This window comes from Puma concolor, chromosome D1 (assembly GCF_028749965.1).
Source record: "Puma concolor isolate L17-30 chromosome D1, mPumCon1.1.hap2, whole genome shotgun sequence".
Taxonomy (NCBI): domain Eukaryota; kingdom Metazoa; phylum Chordata; class Mammalia; order Carnivora; family Felidae; genus Puma; species Puma concolor.
In genome coordinates this window covers 30,190,012-30,202,990 of record NC_141676.1, presented here as the reverse complement: position 1 = coordinate 30,202,990, position 12,979 = coordinate 30,190,012, and the positions used below count along the sequence as shown (strand labels likewise).

Below are 12,979 nucleotides of genomic sequence, written 5' to 3'. Positions count from 1 at the left end.
ATCTTTTTCTCAAAATCAAGAAGGAATATCTGTTTATGATTAAGAATGATGTTACAGGAATAATCTTGAACCCTGTAATCTATGAAGGAAATATTTACAATATCAGTGCTTTACCTAGGTTAAATAATTACAACATACTTGCAATGTATTTCACAGGTGACTATAAACTCTGTCATGTGGAGCAAATTCACTGACCACCAATCTGCCCACCTGGAGGGTGTCGGTGCATGGATTCAATACCTGACCAATACCCTATGTCCTCATAAGTCAGACAAAATATTCCTTTGGAATATCTAATTTGGAAGAGCCCAGTGGCTGGGTCTGGTCCTTGCCACCCCATAAAATAAGGTAATAATGCTGGTGACTCTAAATGTTACTCTTCCTGCTTTCCTTCCCACTCTTGGGCCAATTTCTGTAGTGATTACTACACACAAGTTCACCTAGGACTCCTATCCATGGATTGAAACCTTTACTAAAGATGCTTATAAAGTAATATTCAGAAAAGAAGAGAGAAGTTATCAGAAGAAAGTGAACTTTAGACAGAAAAGAGAGTGGAACATACTGACTGACATTGGCATGGGATCCACCCCTGTGTTTTTAAAAACACTTTATGAATACAGTTCGTCTCTAGCAAAATTCTCCTAATGGTCACTTTATTCCATGTGACTTTGTGCCCAAAGATTATTCTTTTACCACCACCACCCTCATTGACAGAAATATTAATGGGATATAATTCAGTACACATTCTTCCTTAGCCAATCATCTCTGAGTACTACTAAGAATCTACAGTTGGTCCCATAGAGCTTCCTCCTTTGGCTCCCTATATTCTTGATCTTTCCATTCTTTATGTTTAGTTCTCGGTTTCTTAATATTACAAATCTATTATTTAAAAGTTCAATGAAGCCCTTTGGTACAAATTATATTCCCCAGTTACTTACTAGTGAAGGTTCAATATCTAAATACCCTTGTCCAGAGTTATAATTTACTAATTAAACTAAGTAAAATGTGAACTATTTAAAGCTAGTCCCATTTACTTCAACTAAAATTTCAATGATTTTCAAAATTATTTCAAATATTGCCGTCTTTGTGTTTTAAAAAAACAGCCAAGTGAAATTACACAGCTTCCTAACTCAAAGATCCCTCTTTTCATTGTGCCCAAACATCAGTAAAATGTTTGGGCAAGCCAAATTTTAAGAGTTAAGTGAGTATAAAAACCAGCATTAGAAAATCAGATACTAGTAATTAATAACGCATCAGCAACGCTGTCATTCTCTCATATTTTCTGTATAAAAGATCCTTGCAGTGTTTAAGCAATGCCAACCTTCAGTAATCACTTTCTCAGAGTAACTTATCAGTGGTATGAATTAGTATCAATATAAATTTCTGTCAAAAAGCCTGAAATGAAGCCTCTACTTGTAAGGTCATTCTTATAATTCACAACTGAAAATATTTAACAGTGTCATCTTACTGTACTATTAAGGTTAATTAAAATACCATTTCCATTCATTTGTACCTGCTAAGCTTGTTAAAATATTATTTTTATAAATTCACATTTTGTTAATTTCTTACAGCATAGGTTGTAGAGAACACTTCAGATACTGAAATTTAAAACCATCATGCTGTAAAACCAGACTCTTCTTAATAAACAGCTGAGAAGAGATTTTTTTAGTGTAATCTGTTTATAGTTCTGGGAGTTACCTCCACCCATGGGCATATCCGGTCCCAAGTTTGCAACTTCTGGAATGGCCACCATGGAGGTGGTGCGGTTACACAGTCTACAGCCTCTGGGTTTGGCTCACTACTACCCCAGTCCAGGTGAGAGAGCTCAACATTACCCCTGGCTGAGTGAGTCAAATCAACAATGTAGACATGTTTTATGTGTAAACATTCAGAAGTAAAAGCCCTGATTTCTACTTCCCCACAAACTCTTTTTCAGCAAGCGTCAGCAGCCTGTACACCATGGGCTAATTCGAGCCATGGCCTATTTCTGTATGGCCTATGGGCTAAGAATAATTTGTATAAATTTAAAATTTTTTACATGTTTATTTATTTATTTGTTTATTTATTTATTTATTGAGAGAGAGAGAGAGAGAGAGAGAGAGAGAGAGAGAGACTGTGCACATATGGGGGGGGGGCGGCGGGCAGAGGGAGAGAGAGAAAATCCCAAGCAGGCTCCCAACTGCCAGCACAGACCCCAATGCAGGGCTCAATCCCACAAACTGAGAGACCACGAACTGAGAGATCATGACCTGAGCCGAAATCAAGAGCCAGAAACTCAACCGATGGAGCCACCCAGGCGCCCCTGTACAATTTTAAATGTTAAAAGAAATCAAAAGAATAGTATTTTGTCACATTAAAATTAAAATTTCAGTGTCCATAAATAAAGTCTTGGAAAACAGCCACACTCTTTATTTACATATTTTATGGATGCGTTCACACTACAGCAAGATGGTCTTTGCATTGTGCAATCTGAAAATGCTTCCCCTCAGCAACAAAATCAACTCGGCCCTCAGGCTCTTTTAAAAGAAACCAGGCTGTCCCCCTGAGTTCATTAATTTTCTCAGAGTCCTCTCAAGTGCTGGGATTTTACTCTCTCATATCACAATCTCAAAGTGGTGGGAGTGGATGGGAAGGTGGGAAGTGGTGTTACTTACAATGCTATTTCAAGATTTCTTCCCAACTCATTTACTGAACAAACAAAACAGCCTGACCTTCAAGTGACCATCTTCCTTCGCTCCAGTCATTCTTCCTCATTCATGGATAAAAATCCTAACCCTGGCTGATGCTTACTATCTACTTGTGGTGCACATACCAAGAATCTTGGTGCTTCTGGAGAAATCACACAAATGATCTTATCAGCATTAGTATTCTTCATACTCACCAAAATCCATGGCCCCTCAATGCTGCCTAGTCACTTCTATTTCATTTGCTTGGTCAACTCTCTCTTATACTTACCATAATGAATATTTCAAACCATCTTTGCTCAGCTGTCTCCACCGGGCCTCTTCTCCCCTACTTCCCTCTTTACTTTTGACCTTATATCAGAGAGAAAATTTAAGCCTTATCCTCTTGCTACTAAAACTAAAAGCTTGGGGCGCCTGGGTGGCTCAGTCGGTTAAGTGTCCGACTTCGGCTCAGGTCATGATCTCCCTGTTTGCAGCTTCGGGCCCTGTGTCAGGCTCTGTGCTGACAGGTCAGAGCCTGGAGCCTGTTTCAGATTCTGTGTCTCCCTCTCTCTGACCCTCCCCCGTTCATGCTCTGTTCTCTCTGTCTCAAAAATAAGCAAACGTTAAAAAAATTTTTTTTTAAATAAATAAAAATAAAACTAAAAGCTTACCTATTTTACACATATCCCCTCCTTTTCCCTCTAGTTGTAAGAGTCCCTGTTCCTATCTAACACCAATATTCCACCTATGCCTTTAGTTATGTTTGCTCTCAACTTTTAAAGCAGTATGTATATATTACCTATCATTTCTTCTCTTTCATATGTATTCAACTATTCCTTCTCAATGAGATTTTTCCTACTGGTACTTAAACATGATCAAGGCTTTCCTATCTTAGAAGTTAAATCTTCCCTTACCCCCACATCTCCCACCAGCTACTCCTTCCTTTCACAGGTAAGTCTCTAAAAGATTTGCCCAAGCTTCTGTTTCCATTTCCTTTTTCCCACTCGTTCTGAGGCCACTACAGTCTGACTGTCTGTGTTATTTTACTGAAATCACTCTCACAAAGATTACCAATGACTACCATGTTGACAAATCCAAAGAACATTTTCTTAATTGTCATTTGTTTTTATTTTTCAATAGTGTTTGACTGTTTCCTCTTTCTCTCAACTCTTTTTACCTTTGAATTCTGAAATATAATAATCTACTAAGTTTTGTCCTCCTTTTTCTTCTTCTTCATAGGTTCATCCTCCTGTATTCATTCACTGCAGTTCTTCAAGATCAGTCCTAGCCTTCTTCCTGCCTCACTCGAAATTAGCTTTTCAGGCAATCTAACCAATGCCCCAATGTTTTATTTTCCATCTATTTCCTGACAATATAGGTATTTTCCATCTATTTCCATCTATGATGATATTTTCCATCTATTTCCTGTCACCAGGACTCTAGCAATATAGTTAGCTAATAGTTGCCCTGCATCTACCAGGCCCACGCAATCTGTTTTCCACAACACCAAAGTAATTTATTAAAAAATGTAAATCTGGTTACCTTCTTTTCTGCTCCTAACTAAAACCACTTACATGAATTATCACTGTTCTTTGAGGGAAAAATCTGTAACCTTTCCTGCAAGGACAGGTCATATGTTAAACTTTTAATTTATGGGATTCATCCTGCTCACCCTACAATAGTCTTTTGATATACTGTGCTCTCTGCTTGAAAAGGTTACCATACTCAATATCCTCTGTATGTACCCAGATAAATTCTGCTTATCTCTTCTCAGATGACTTCCTTATGCCACCTACTCCATATTCAGTAATGAGGCTTTTAGGGGTGCCTGGCTGGCTCAGTCAGTAGACCATGTGACTCTTGATCTTGCGATTTTAAGTTTGAGCCCCACATTGGATGTAGAGATTACTTAAAACTAAAATCTTTATAAAAAATAAAGTAATAATGTGACCTTTATACAAATGTCTTTTGCCACCACTATACTACAAGCTATATGAGGAGGCACCTGGGTGGCTCAGTCAGTTTAAGCATCCGACCCTTGATATTGGCTCAGGTCATGATCTAATGGTCATCAGATCGAGCCCTGGGTCAGCTCCACACTGAGAGTGGAGCCTGCTTGGGATTCTCTTTCAGTCTCTTTCCCACTCATACACGTGCTCTCTTTTTCTCCAAATAAATAAACATTAAAATAAATAAAAGCTCCATGAGAACATACCTATGGCTGGTTTTACTCACCATTAGATCCAGGTACTTGGCCTTCATTAGTAGTCATAAAAATATTGTGAATTAACAAATTAATGGAAGTTAATACACATTATGTCTAATTTACACTCATTTCATCATAAATTTTATATTGTTAACAGTCTGTTAAATTTAGCAAATAAAATTTCTGACAAATTATGCTATAACTAAAGAATGTGTAATTCTAGAAAAGGAAATTTCCAAATAATTCCATTTCTGTTTACTACCAGAGCACAAACCTTATACTGACCTTAGGATATAAATAAGAAAATGTCTTCACATTTGTACAAATTCTGTTAGTTGTCCCATCCTCAGTGTCCTGATTTTATTTAGAGGTTCATTTTTACCCCTTTGGACTCAAAGAAGATTACACTTATCCTGATCGATCTAGGTCAATCATGGCAGTCCCATGTCTCCTGTCAGTTTAGGAGTATTGCCATTCTAGTTCTGCCAATGAGAAATAAGGAAGCATTTCTGGGAAAGGCTTCATCATTCATAGAGAAGAGATAGTCCTTTTCTGCCACTGGCAGAAAATCCAGAAAGAGCATAAAATCCAGAAAGTTAAAAATAATTTAACTGGAATCCTATCATGCTATGCTTGAAACTGCCCTAACTCTTGATTTTTTTATTTGTTTTTTGCTTTAGTCTGTTTAAATTAGGATTCTCTGTTATTTGCAGCTAAAGTCAGCCTAAATAATAGATAAAAAATTTTTTGGCCCAGGTTCCTCAAATGAGGAACATTGTTTCAGCTAACTCAGTATTTGTATAGCAAATAGATTACAACAGTGCTCACTATATAAAGCTAAAAAGCAAATCATTTAATTAAGAACCTAGAGAAGAATTTTAAAAGAAATTTAGCAAGCTGAAAACTGTGAAAATAATGGATAATTATGAATATAATTCATTGAATTACTAAAAGTATTTCGCCTTTGGCAATTAATTATACTTGTTCAGTAGAAGAGAATACAATTTATCATGAATATTTTGAGAAAGGGAATCTGTTTTTACAGATTCTTTTTTTTTTTTTTTTTTGGTAACTGAAAGACTGCCAAATACATTGTGAATTTTCAAAGAATTAAAATGTAATAAAATGTACTTAGCATAACTCTCTGCTAAGACCAACATTTTATAATGATTTAGAATAAAATATATGATCATTATTTCAACCTGAAGATGCCAGGAGATTGGGCTGAATTTGTAACCATCTTACTAAATAGCTTAAAGGTAATTTTCTGAATAAATTCTGGAAATAAATTTACTGATTTGTTATTTGTCTTATTCTCATAAGAGTGGGTGATAGAATGCATGACAAATCTATTTGCTCTTACTAGTAATGAACATCACTATGACTTGTAAAAGCAATTATTTCTGGTGAATTTGAAATGTAGGTGTTCTGGCATTTTATTATCAAAATGTGAATGAGAAATAGATAACCAGAGGAGATTTCCAAGTAATCTTTTAATATATACTCTTTAGATATTCTATCCTTAATCTCTTCTTAAAATAATTAAATAGCCCAGATTACTTTAAAATGTTTATAATGCTAAGTATACCATTACCTGTTTTTTATTTATTTACTATCATTTTTAAAGATTTTTAAAATTTTTTTATTAAATTTTTTAATGTTTATTATTTTTGAGAGACAGAGACCCACATGGGGTTCGAACTCATAAACTGTGAGATCACCATCTGAGCCGAAGTTGGACGCTTAACCAACTGAGACACTCAGGTGCCCCTAAAGATGTTTTTTTATTTTTAAATAATCTCTACACCCAACATGGGGCTCAAACTTACAACACTGAGATCAAGAGTCACCTGGTCCACTGACTGAGCCAGCTGGCTCTTGTTATTTGCTTTTTAAATCTACTATTTTTTTTAAAGCGTATTTAAAATTGAGAGAGAGAGAACATAGGTGGGGAGGGGCAGAGAGAGAAGGAGACAAAATACGAAGCAGGCGTCAGGCTCTGAACTGTCAGCACAGAACCCGATGCAGGGGCTCGAACCCATGAACCATGAGATCATGACCTGAGTCACCCAGGTGCCCCTAAATCTACTATTATGATGCATAATACATAGCCAGTCGGGCACCCTTGTTATTTGCTTTTTAAATATACTATTTTGACGTGTAATTTACATGAAATAAATTGTACCTATTTTAAGTGTACAGTTCAATGCAGGTAGAAAAAAATATATCTGTGTAATCACCACTACAATCAAAATATAGAATACTTCCTTTACTCTCCAAAATTCCTCATGATTTTTCCCAATCACAATTCAGTACCCTTTGTCCCAGGAAACCACTGATCCCTGTCTGTCAGTAGAGAATAGGGTTTTTTTCCTACAATTTCACACAAATGAAATCATATAGCAAGTATTATTTTGTATCTGGCTTCTTTCACTTACCACAATATTTGCTCCTTATTATTGCTGAACAATATTCTTTGGTATGGATATATCACAATTTTCTCACACACTCATTTATTTTTTATTTGTTTTTTTAAGAATTGTAATTCTATAGTTTTATTAAGACAAAAACTGACAATGTGGTATGAAGTTATATTAAAGTTTTCACAGAAATTTAACACATGCCTAAAAAGATTTTACAATGGAAATTCTTGGGATGCCTGGGTGGCTTGGTCAGTTAGGCGTCTGACTCTCGATTTCCGTTCAGGTCATAACCTTCAGGTTCATGGGTTTGAGCCATGGGTTGGGCTCTCTGCGCTGACAATGTGAGGCCTGCTTGAGATTCTCTCTCCCTCTCTCTCTGTCCCTCCTCTGTGTGCATGCACACACACATCTTTTCTCAAAATAAATAAAGTTTAAAAACAAGATTTCACAGTGGAGTTCTAGATGCAGGTCTAGGCGATGTGGAGAACTGATGGATCTCATGATTGAAGACAGCATTTTGGGTATTAATTATTAGAATAAAAAAAATTGGTTTTGTTTTGTGTTTCGAAGTGAACCACTGCCCCTGGTACATGCTACACTGTAAAAATGCAGAGTTAACACTATTGGGAAGAAGGTTGTGGATTGTGGAGACAGATGTACTTTGGAGATCTACAATATCTTTTGCTCTCATTCTGCAAATTTTATCCTTCATGGAAGGCCCTTTGCCTTTCTCAGAAAAGTACAGAATAGGCTGCCTTGCAACATTTCTCCCCTTTCCCGTCCTGGGATGGGTGTGCAAGCTACACAGCATGGAAAGGCTTTAAAGCACTTGGGATGCTGTAGGGGCAGTATGAAAGTTTAATCTTCTCCTGAGACCAGGGCTTTTGAAATCATTCAACTCTTCAAATGATCTGATGAACTTGTACTGTCAGTGACTGAATCCTGTTGATTTCAGAAGTCAAAGTTCAAATAACAGGCCCCAAGAAGTTTCCAACCTTGGAGCATGGGCCTTTGTCTTTCCCTACTCTTCCACCTTCTATAGCACCGTCTTCCCCTCTCCAAATTCTTCAGCCAGTGGCTTGGATTGACAAACTGATGTTTAACATTTCATAATTGGAAAAGAAAGGGTTTCTTATCAATTTCAAAAATTTGCACCCCTAAGACAGAACGATCTGCCTATGTATATGCTCCAATAAGACTTTCCCTCCTCAACCAATTTCCATTCCCCAAATGGCAGCTTTGGTAATTTATTAACTGGTTTAGTACTTTGTTGGGAACAGCATTAAGCTCAAGAAGGGAATACCTTGGCTTATAAATTTCCAGCATTCACAGCTTTTAAACAGTTTCTCATAGTCCTCATTTAGGTTGCCAATGACATTTTTGAAAAGATAAAATATTCTGGACACAGAACCAAATCACTGCTGGTTTATTCTTTTCATTGTTTTACCATTTCCCCAGTCAGATCTCAAATTTTAACAAAAAAAATCCTACCCATCTCTGTTCCTTCCCAACCCCAAATAATACACTAGTAACAGCCCCAAATAATACACTAGTAACAGCCAAAAACTATACATATGCTACACTGTAAAACTGCAGAGTTAACAGTATTGGGAAGAAGGTTGTGGATTGTGGAGATAGATGTACTTTGGAGATCTACCCTATCTTTTGCTCTCCCACACACCCACTCTGTAAGCTTTGTTCTTCATGGAAGGCCCTTTGCCTTTCTCAGAAAAGTACATAATGGGCTGCCTTGCAACATTTCTCCCCCTTTCCCTTCCTGGGATGGGTGTGCAAACTACACAGCATGGAAAGGCTTTAAAGCACTTGGGCTGCTGTAGGGCACAGAAATGGTACTACTGACTCTACAAAGGACGTCTTCTCAAACCAACTCTGGTGCCAAGACAAGTATAACTCCTTCCCTTCTAACTTGAAACCCACAGTCAGACGTGACAGGAGCACTAGTACTCAGGAGAGTTAATTCTTGTCATCTTTTTGGTAATTGTTCTCTGAGAGGTAAGAATGCCACATCAGCCTTTCCTCATTGAAGGATATGACCACCTGGTGGGCACTTGATACTGGCTTCCTTGGCAGGGACTAGGTCAGCCTCAGCAGCATTTTTCCATTTCATCGGAACATGAGTTCTCCACGAGTCTGTAGATCTCATAATCTGTGGCTTTTCTGACTCTTCTTTTTCTTTGGTTTGCTCTCCTCTCCCTTATCTTCAGAATCAGAGTCAGCTTTGAGCTTGCCTCCCTCTGGTTTATCCGTCTCAAGTGCTGTTTTCTGTGACTGTAGAAACTTGGCAATGAGATCAGGGCAATCCAGGCTCTCTTCTGGCTCCCACATGTTATCTGAGAACTCCTTCCACTTTAGAAGATACTTCACTTCGCCCTTTGTCATTCAACCGTCAAGAACTTTTTCCACCACATATTTCTCTTCCCCCTCATCCAGCACCTCCTCTATTTTTTTATTGTTTTATTTCTTCTCCATAGTGCCCACCAGCTTTCTGATCTAAAGAGTGATGCTGCTCAGAACAGCGCACAAGAGCCGGGGAGGAATTGGTGCGATAGCACATCGTGTCAGGCAGGCAGAGTGGGGTGGAGGGAGTGGTGCCCAGAAAAGCAACAAGACCATGGCTGCAGTGGAGCCCCTCCCTGAAGCGGTGTACGACAGGCCCCAGCCAACAGGCAAAAGACTGTCCAATCATTTGTTGATGGACTTCTCCATAGTTTCTAGCTGGGGCTTTTATGAATAAAGCTACACTGAACATTCACCAGAAGTCTTTGCGTTGATAAACATTATTTCTACTAGGTAAATATCTAGAAAGGGGATTGCTAGATTGTGTGGTAAGTATATGTTTAACTTTATGAGAAATTGCCAAACTGGCTTGCAAAGTGGCTATATCATTTTGCATTCTCATTTGCTATTATGTGAGACTTTCAGTTACTCCACATACTCACCAACACTTAGTATTATTACCAGTCTTTTTAAAATTTTAGCCATTCTAATGTGTGCATAGTGGAACCTAATTCTGCATTTAATTTGTATTTCTTTGATGACTACTGTTGAACATCTTTTCATGTTCTTATGGTTGATTGCTATGGGTTTTTTTTTTTTCAGTAAAGTGTATTTTTTTAATTGTGTTGTTGGTCTTCTATTGAGTTGTCAGAGATCTTGATATATTATGAATACAAATTTTGTTCTGTTTTTGTCAGATGTGTGTTTTCTGATTATTTTCTCCCAATCCCTGGCTAGACTTTTTATTAATGTTGTCTTTTGAAGAGAAGTTTTCTTTTTTTGTGTGTTTGTTTGGATAAGGCACATTTCATCTTTTTTATTTTTTAGTTCATATGTTTTTAGTCCCATCTAAGAAGTCTTTGCCTACCCTCAAATTGTGAGGATTTCCTCCTAGAACTGTTAGTTTTAATTTTGATGATTAGATCTCTGATCAATATTTAAATTAAGTTTTGTGATAGTATGAGGTATGGATCAAGATAATTTTTAACACAGATAACTAATTTTCAGCAATATTTGTTAAAAAGACGTCTTTTCAAAAAAAAAAAAAAAAAAAGACTGTCTTTTCCCCAATGAATTATCAAAAATAATTTGCCTCTATGTGTGGGTCCGTTTCCTTCCATTGCTTTTTATGTGTATCCTTATCCGTATCCAAAAGCATTATATCTTTGTTTTTCAATGTTTATTTAGTTTTGAGAGAGCAAAAGTGGGGGAGGGAAAATGAGATGGGGACAGAGGATCTGAAGCAGGCTCTGCTTTGACAGCAGAGAGCCCTATGTGGGGATGAACTCATACACTGCAAGATCATGACCTAAGCCAAAGTCGGACACTCAATCGACTGAGCCACCCAGATGCCCCGCCAAAATCATTATATCTTGATTACTTTATAATAAATGCTAAAGTCAAGTAGTATAATTCTTCTAAATTTGACTATTCTAATTCCTTTGCATCTCCTGGGCTTTCATTGAGCTTCTTAGATCTGTGTTTGACATTTTTCAGGAACTCAGAAAAAATTCTGGCCATTATTTCTTCAAATATATTCTCCTTCCCCCCAGTCTTTCTAAGGCTCCAATTATATATCTATAAGACTGCTTGATATTAACCCACAAATTACTGACACTGTCCTTTTTTCAGTCTTTTCCTTTTCCTTCTCTATAGTAGACATAGTTTGCACAGTTTTCATTACACTGTCATGAAGTTCACTGATATTTTCTTCTCGAATGTCTAATCTGGTGTAAAACCCATCCAGTGGGTTTTTTTTTCCATTTAAGATATTCTAGAACTTCCATTGATTCTATTTTTAGTTTCCATTTCTCTTCATATTATATTCATATTTTTTCTTTAATTCCTTGACATATTTATACTAGCTTTTGGGATGTCCTTTACTATTAACTCTGGGGAGTCTATTTCTATTGATTGACTCTTCTCCTGGATAATGATTACCTTTTCAGGGATCTTTGTGAATTTTCCATATGTTCAACAAAATCTCTCTCCTCTGACAGATCAAAACACAATTGTATCCCCACCCTGTGCATACTTCCATAGTTATTTCCTTTTCACATCCCCATTAGTTGTTTTTTCCCTAGTAGTTAGTTGTTTATGCCAAACCTTGTAGAGTTCACTTCGTACATAAACAACTTAATACCTAGTCAAAGACACAAAGGGACCCATAGGGACTATTACCTAAATAGCTCCCTCATTTATGGCATTTCAGGGAAAATTCCTGATATTTCTACCTCTTACAACTTTCTTGTCTTTCTCCTCAGCTTGGGGAGAATACTGTGTTTTCTTGGATTATCTTTCCCTATACCACAGGTCTAAAAAATACCTCCAGGTATAAAGATGGGGTCAATTGTAGGACTCACTTCAACTTTTCTTCTCTCAATCTTGACTCCTCATTATCTCATGTCTAAAAATTATTGTTTCATATATTTTGTCCAATTCAAGTTGTTTAAAATGGGATGGCTAGTCTGATACTAGTTATTCTGTTATGATTACAAACAGATGCTTCATGTTATTTTCATGGTTATGTTAACTCATCTTTAAGTGAGGACACACAGGAATTAAAATGTAATAAAAACAATATTTGTGGCATTTCCCCATAACGAAAAAAATACTGTTCTAGAACTCAGAAAATGGGCTCCAGTCCTAGCTATTCCAGCTGATCCACTTTGGATAGGACAGACAACTGTTCTAAGTCTCAGTTTTCTGAGTTGCTTAATTAGATTATCTCATAAAATCTGTGACCTTAATGTCCAGAAATTAGATAAAGTTCACCAAAGGTACTTTAATGGGAAGATATGTATAGAAGATAATCTAATAAATCTTTGTATGTAAACTCATTTAACAAATCCTCTGATTTAATCACTATTGTTATATGTGCTTGCCAATTAAAGTGTATTAAAATATAAAATGTAGGGGCGCCTGGGTGGCGCAGTCGGTTAAGCGTCCGACTTCAGCCAGGTCACGATCTCACGGTCCGTGAGTTCGAGCCCCGCGTCAGGCTCTGGGCTGATGGCTCAGAGCCTGGAGCCTGTTTTCGATTCTGTGTCTCCCTCTCTCTCTGCCCCTCCCCCATTCATGCTCTGTCTCTCTCTGTCCCAAAAATAAATAAACGTTGAAAAAAAAATTAAAGTATAAAATGTAAATATAACAACTATGAGGTAATT

At 37.1% G+C, this 12,979-nt stretch overlaps 1 protein-coding gene and 1 pseudogene across 1 annotated transcript in view; both read right to left on the bottom strand.

Annotated features, from left to right (window-relative positions):
* The window catches only part of DCDC1 (doublecortin domain containing 1), a 497,922-nt gene that overhangs the window by 414,729 nt on the left and 70,214 nt on the right, over positions 1 to 12,979 (bottom strand). The gene's annotated exons all lie outside the window — the stretch shown is intronic.
* On the bottom strand, positions 9,129 to 9,785 carry LOC112865464 (chromobox protein homolog 1 pseudogene; annotated as a pseudogene).